Raw genomic sequence first — 6,332 nt, forward strand, 5'->3', positions numbered from 1 at the left:
AGATACACAGAAGAACTGTACACAAAAGACTTTAAGATGCAGATAATCAAGATGGTGTGATCACACACCTAGAGCCAGACATCCTGGAATGTGAAGTCAAGTGGGCCTTGGAAAGCATCACTAGGAACAAAGCTAGTGGAGGTGATGGCATTCCAGTGGAGCTATTTCAAATCCTGAAAAATGATGCTGTGAAAGTGTTGCACACAATATGCCAGCAAATTTGGAAAATGCAGCAGTGCCAACAGGACGGGGAAAGGTCCGTTTTCATTCCAGTCCCAAAGAAAGGAAATGCCAAAGAATGCTCAAACCACCGCACAATAGCACTCATCTCACACGCTAGTAAAGTAATGCTCAAAATTCTCCAAGCCAGGCTTCAGCAATACTTGAACCGTGAACTTCCAGATGTTCATGTTGCAGATGTTTTAGAAAAGGCAGAGGAACCAGAGATCAAATTGCCAACATCTGCTGGATCATGGAAAAAGCAAAAGAGTTCCAGAAAAACATCGATTTCTGCTTTCTTGACTATGCCAAAGCCTTTGATGGTGTGGACCACAATAAACTGTGGAAAATTCTTCAAGAGATGGGAATACCAGACCACCTGACCTGCCTCTTGAGAAACCTATATGCAGGTCAGGAAGCAACAGTTAGAACTGGACATGGAACAACAGACTGGTTCCAAATAGGAAAAGGAGTACATCAAGGCTGTATACTGTCACCTGCTTATTTAACTTCTATGCAGAGAATATCATGAGAAATGCTGGGCTGGAAGAAGCACAAGCTGGAATCAAGATTGCTTTGAGAAATATCAATAACCACAGATATGCAGATGACACCACCCTTATGGCAGAAAGTGAAGAGGCACTAAAAAGCCTCTTGATGAAAGTGAAAGAGGAGAGTGAAAAAGTGGGCTCAAAGCTCAACATTCAGAAAACGAAGATCATGGCATCTGGTCCCATCACTTCATGGCAAATAGATGGGGAAACAGTGGAGACAGTGTCAGGCTTTATTTTGGGGGGCTCCAAAATCACTGCGGATGGTGACTGCAGCCATGAAATAAAAAGACTATTACTCCTTGGAAGGAAAGTTATGACCAACCTAGATAGCATATTGAAAAGCAGAGATATTACTTTGCCAAAAAAGGTCCATCTAGTCAAGGCTATGGTTTTTCCAGTGGTCATGTATGGATGTGAGGTTTGGACTGTGAAGAATGCTAAGCGCCGAAGAGTTGATGCTTTTGTACTGTGGTGTTGGAGAAGACTCTTGAGAGTCCCTTGGACTGCAAGGAGATCCAACCAGTCCGTTCTGAAGGAGATCAGTCCTGGGTGTTCTTTGGAAGGACTGATGCTAAAGCTGAATTTCCAATACTTTGGCCACCTCATGGGAGAGCTGACTCATTGGAAAAGACTCTGACGCTGGAAGGTATTGGGGGCAGGAGGAGAAGGGGACGACAGAGGATGAGATGGCTGGATGGCATCACCGACTTGATGGACATGACTTTAAGTCAACTCTGGGAGTTGGTGATGATGTGAGTCTGGAGTGGTTGATTCACGGAGTTGCAAGCAGTCAGACACGACTGAGCGACAGAACTGAACTGATTCCTACTGAGATTTCCAGTAATTATTTGACTAGGGTAATAAACAACATAAAATTATGTTTCCTCGAAACAATCACAAAGAAGTAATTATAATTTGGAGTGATATTAAAATAATTTATTTGCATCAGCCTGGCTTCCACTGCAAACTAGGAAAACTCCTCCACTACATTAAAAAGGAAGATTTAACACCGGGAATTGGTTGAGTACAAAGTTCACACTAAGGGCTAGAGAAAGAGACTCTAAGCTTGAGTCTGAAAGGACTCTAGACCATAATCATAAAGCTGGGTCCCCCTGAGACACAGAACCAAGAGGTGATACAAATATGAGTGAACCAGAAAAGAAATGAATGGTACTCTTGACACAGAGACAGTAAGTGGAATACCTGAACTTTCTTTTATTTTTGAGGTAGGCCTACCTTCAGAGTGAAGTGAAACAGCAGCTCTCCTCAGAACTTGGCTCACTGGTTTCCCACAGGAAGTTACACTTCCTGCTCTCCATTTCACGCATCCCTTGATGACAGAGCTCAGAATTGGTCACCAGAGTATGGAGATGAGACGCCCCAAAATCTGTAGTCAGCAAACTGGAAAACCAAAAAGTAAGTGGAAGAGCTGTAGACAGGGGTCACTTCCAGGTAGGAACCCACCTGGCAGTTCCAAGAGGAAGGAAGGTGGCTTCAAAAAGAAATATCAAATATCCCATCTGCCTGTTGGCTCTATCTTTGAGTACTGTTCATTCCTTTTCTAAGTCACTTATAATCTCACTTTGATAGTCTGTTTCCTAGTACCAAATCATAAAGTTCACCAACACCCATTTGCCATATCTCAAGGTAAGAGAGAAAAGCAAGGAGGAAAAAATGATAATGCTGCTTAATTTATAATATATACAAGGATATATAAATTAGATCCTGTGTATGTGTATTCGGATGACAGAAATTCCTTGTTTCCATTTCTTGTTCTCTTTGCCCTCAGTCGATGTCTCTTTTGGCCAGGACCTCTACATGATGGGGTGATTCGCTCAGAACTTTTTAAAAAGCCACTTTCTGCCGGATGAAACAGTAGAATTAACTTCATTGCATGCTTCTCCCTGTGTTACTGAACAATGCAAGTCCAAGTGTCAACACACAGTGAGGCCAAACTATGCTAAAACACTGCAGTTTGGAAGACAGAAAGGTTTACTGCAGGGCCATGTAAACAGATGAGTGGCTCACGCTCTAAGAACCCCCAAATTACTGAAAGCTCTCATCAAAGCCCTTTGAAAAGCAAAAAAGGTGAGGGAGGGATGAGGTTAGTTGTTGCAAATCTCCTGGTTTAGATCCTTTGTTCTTGAGGTCAGGTCATGGTCAGGTGACGATGTTTCTGTAAATCTCTACTAAATGAATGTTGTTCTCCGACTTGACAAGAAAGGGCAAGGTGCCAAGGTACAACTTTTACCCTCCAAAGTCCTGGTCCTGGCTAAGAGGAGACAGAAGTCAGTTGGCAGCTCCCTCAGGGCCGGGTCCCCAGGCTCCACCCAGCTGTCATCTCTAAAGAAGCCAGGCGCCCAACCCAGCTGGCTCTCAGGCTCCTCAGGCCACCCAAAGTGGGACACTAGGTCCCACACACTGCGACCCAGCACACTGCCACTGCTATTAGGTTGCAGAGAGCAGAATGGGAGAGAGGTTCACTGCTGCCCCAAGGCCTGGGCTGAGGCTAGTGGGTGACTTTGGTGAGGGCTCTGAAGCCCTGCAGGACACAGCAGGATTTGAGAATTACCTTGCCTCAGATGTGAAATGAGGGCAACTGTACTGTAGTTTGAACATTCTTTGGCATTGCCCTTCTTTAAGACTGGACTGAAAACTGACCATTTCCCGTCCTGTGGCCACTGCTGAGTTTTCCTAAGTTGCTGACATATTGAGTGCAGCATTTTAATAGCATCATCTTTCATGATTGTAAATAACTCTGCTGGAATTCTGTTACTACCTCTAGCTTTGGTCTACCCAGGTGGTGCTAGCAGTAAAGAACCCACCTACCAATTCAGCAGACATAAGACACATGGGAAGATCCTCTGGAGAAGGGTATGGCAACCACTCCAATATTCTTGCCTGAAGAATCCATGGACAGAGGGACTTGATGGCCGGCTACAGTCCATAGGGTCACAGAGAGTCAGACCCTAAAGCAACTTAGCGTTCACATACATGCTATGCTATGCCTAGTCACTTCAGTCGTGTCTGACCCCATAGACGGCAGCCCACCAGGCTCCCCCATCCCTGGGATTCTCCAGGCAACAACACTGGAGTCGGTTGCCATTTCCTTCTCCAATGCATGAAAGTGAAAAGTGAAAGTCAAGTCGCTCAGTCATGCCCAACTCTTAGCGACCCCATGGACTGCAGCCTTCCAGGCTCCTCCGGCCATGGGATTGTCCAGGCAAGAGCACTGGAGTGGGTCGCCAGTGCCTTCTCCAATGGCAGGGCTACAGCTAGAAAAGACCATGTGTGTGTGCTCAGTTGTTTAGTCATGTCTGACTCTTTGTGAACCCATGTACAGTAGCCCGCCACTGTCCTCTGGCCACAGGATTTTCCAGCAAGAATACTGGCATGGGTTGCCATTTCCCCCTCCAGTGTATCTTCTGACCCTGGGATCGAACCCAAATCTCCTGCATTGGCAGACGGGTTCTTTACCACTGAGCTTCCTGGGAAGCCCCGTGGGTACTATTAATCCAATTCCAAGGAATTCAAGGCCTTAACAAGCTCTTGTTTATTTTCTGATGCACAAATGATGACTGTTTCCCAAACTCCCTCCTGGCATCAACAGTCTTGCTAATACAAGGGTGGTAAATTAACTGTAAAATGAAGCGGAGAGAAAATAGGAACAACTTATGCCACTACGATGCTAGCATCACCACCCACACTCTACTTTCTTCATCTCGCTCTTCTTTGTAATCTCTTTGTGCCACTTCTTTACTGACAACAGTTCTTGTAATGGATGAGGCACACTTATTTACACATGCGAAATGTCTCTAAGTTATCCTTGACCTTAGAGTGAAAGTCATAGATGGTTACTGAAGCCTCAATCCTTGAACAATGGTTTAAACCAGATCAAACTTATTTCTGGAACTTGAAGCAATTCAACTGTTTCATTATGAGGTTTTGTGCTGAGAAAATAATCTGAGATGAGGGACACAGTATGAATAAAAGCACTAAAGTATGAATAAAAAACACTAAACACTTATACTAAGGGAGGGAATACATGGGATGGGAATAAGGACTATACTCAGGATTATTCATATTGAGGAGTAATTAGAGTATGATGGAGAAGGCAAAGCCAGAATGTGGAAGGCCTTTATCCAATTGCCATGGTCTTTAGAACTTGAGGAGCCTTGTTGCTAAGCACTTCAATCTGGAACATAAAGAAGGAAGAGATGAAAGAGGAGAGATTTTCATTGTTCTTTGTCATGTGATGTTTCCATGTTCACAGACCTTGGTGGCACAAAGTATCACAAAGTCATAACTAGAAAATACCATGGTACCATTAATTCTACCTGTGGTAAGTGTTTCAAGAATTTAACTGTGAAGGGAAAAGTGCTAGAATTTGTGCACACGTGAATTCAGAAACACACATCCTTACAACCACAACATGATTCCTTGTGAATTTTTCAAAACTAGAGGGGTATCTATGACCTATATTATGTCCCATTCTGCTCTATTCCACTTGATTAAGAGTTTAAAAATAGTATAAAAATGCATTTTTGCAATTTGGAAAATACTGAATTGGGCTGTAAATGAAAGGGAGGAGGCTGTGATAATTATGATACTGAGATGACTGAATTTGATGAAGCTGTGGAAAAGATGAAAAAAGGAATCTACGAGATAACATGTAGCAGTCTAGGTTGAAGTGTGTGTGCTAGTATATGGCACTGTACCACATTACTAGTGAAAGTGTTATACTCCCTCGTGAGCAGTGTCCCTAGAGTCCCTGACTAGGACTATATAATGACTATCATCATTCTCATCCCATGTATTCCCATACATAGAATGTAGAGGTGAAAATTGCAAGGATTCTCCTCACAATAGATCCCATTTAAGGATTCCATTTAAGGATCTTCCTTCATTATGGAGCCTTGATATTTTGTTAAATATGCTCCTCTTCCTACAAGAAAAGTACCCTAATACCCCAGGATCTCAGGTTACTTAAATAGTAAAAAAAAAAAAAAAATAACTCAATCTAAAAAGTTAAGTCCCCCACCAACTCACTGCAACAATAAAGGACAGAGGTATCAAATTCTGTATTAAACATACACAAAATAAAAATGTTGTGGCTTTATGGTTTAAAGTACCATCCTTTCAATTCAATAATAACTACTTGTGGAGATAAAGACAGTAGATTGCTAAGCTGAGGGTCCTAGGTGCTGAAGAGAAAATTTAGAAAACTAGCATGTTAAGAAACAACATTACTATATCCAGGCAGAAAAGAAAATTTAGAAAACTAGCAAGTTAAACAATATCACTATATGCAGGCAAAAAAGCTCAATGTATTAAAAACAAAGTGTTGAAGAAAGTATCAGTTCATTATTTCATCATTTTGACCGAAGTATCAGGCATCTCAGGCTTCCCAGGTGGCTCAGGGGTAAAGAATCCACCTACTAATGCAGGAGATGAAAGAGGATACAGGTTCAATCCCTGTTCAGGAAGATCCCCTGGACTAGACAATGGCAACCCACTCCAGTATTCTTGCCTGGGAAATCCCATGGACAGAGAAGCCTG

At 42.8% G+C, this 6,332-nt stretch overlaps 1 protein-coding gene across 1 annotated transcript in view; it reads left to right on the forward strand.

Moving 5' to 3' along the window:
* The first annotated feature begins 5,042 nt into the window (after positions 1–5,042).
* The window catches only part of LOC104988850 (disintegrin and metalloproteinase domain-containing protein 20-like), a 9,257-nt gene continuing 7,967 nt past the window's right edge, over positions 5,043–6,332 (forward strand). Inside the window, exon 1 of the mRNA XM_010840309.1 lies at positions 5,043–5,115. The gene's annotated coding sequence lies outside the window, so the exon portion shown is untranslated. The remainder of the gene's footprint in view (positions 5,116–6,332) is intronic.

Source organism: Bison bison, unplaced genomic scaffold (assembly GCF_000754665.1).
Source record: "Bison bison bison isolate TAMUID 2011002044 unplaced genomic scaffold, Bison_UMD1.0 scf7180017864143, whole genome shotgun sequence".
NCBI classification, from domain to species: Eukaryota; Metazoa; Chordata; class Mammalia; order Artiodactyla; family Bovidae; genus Bison; species Bison bison.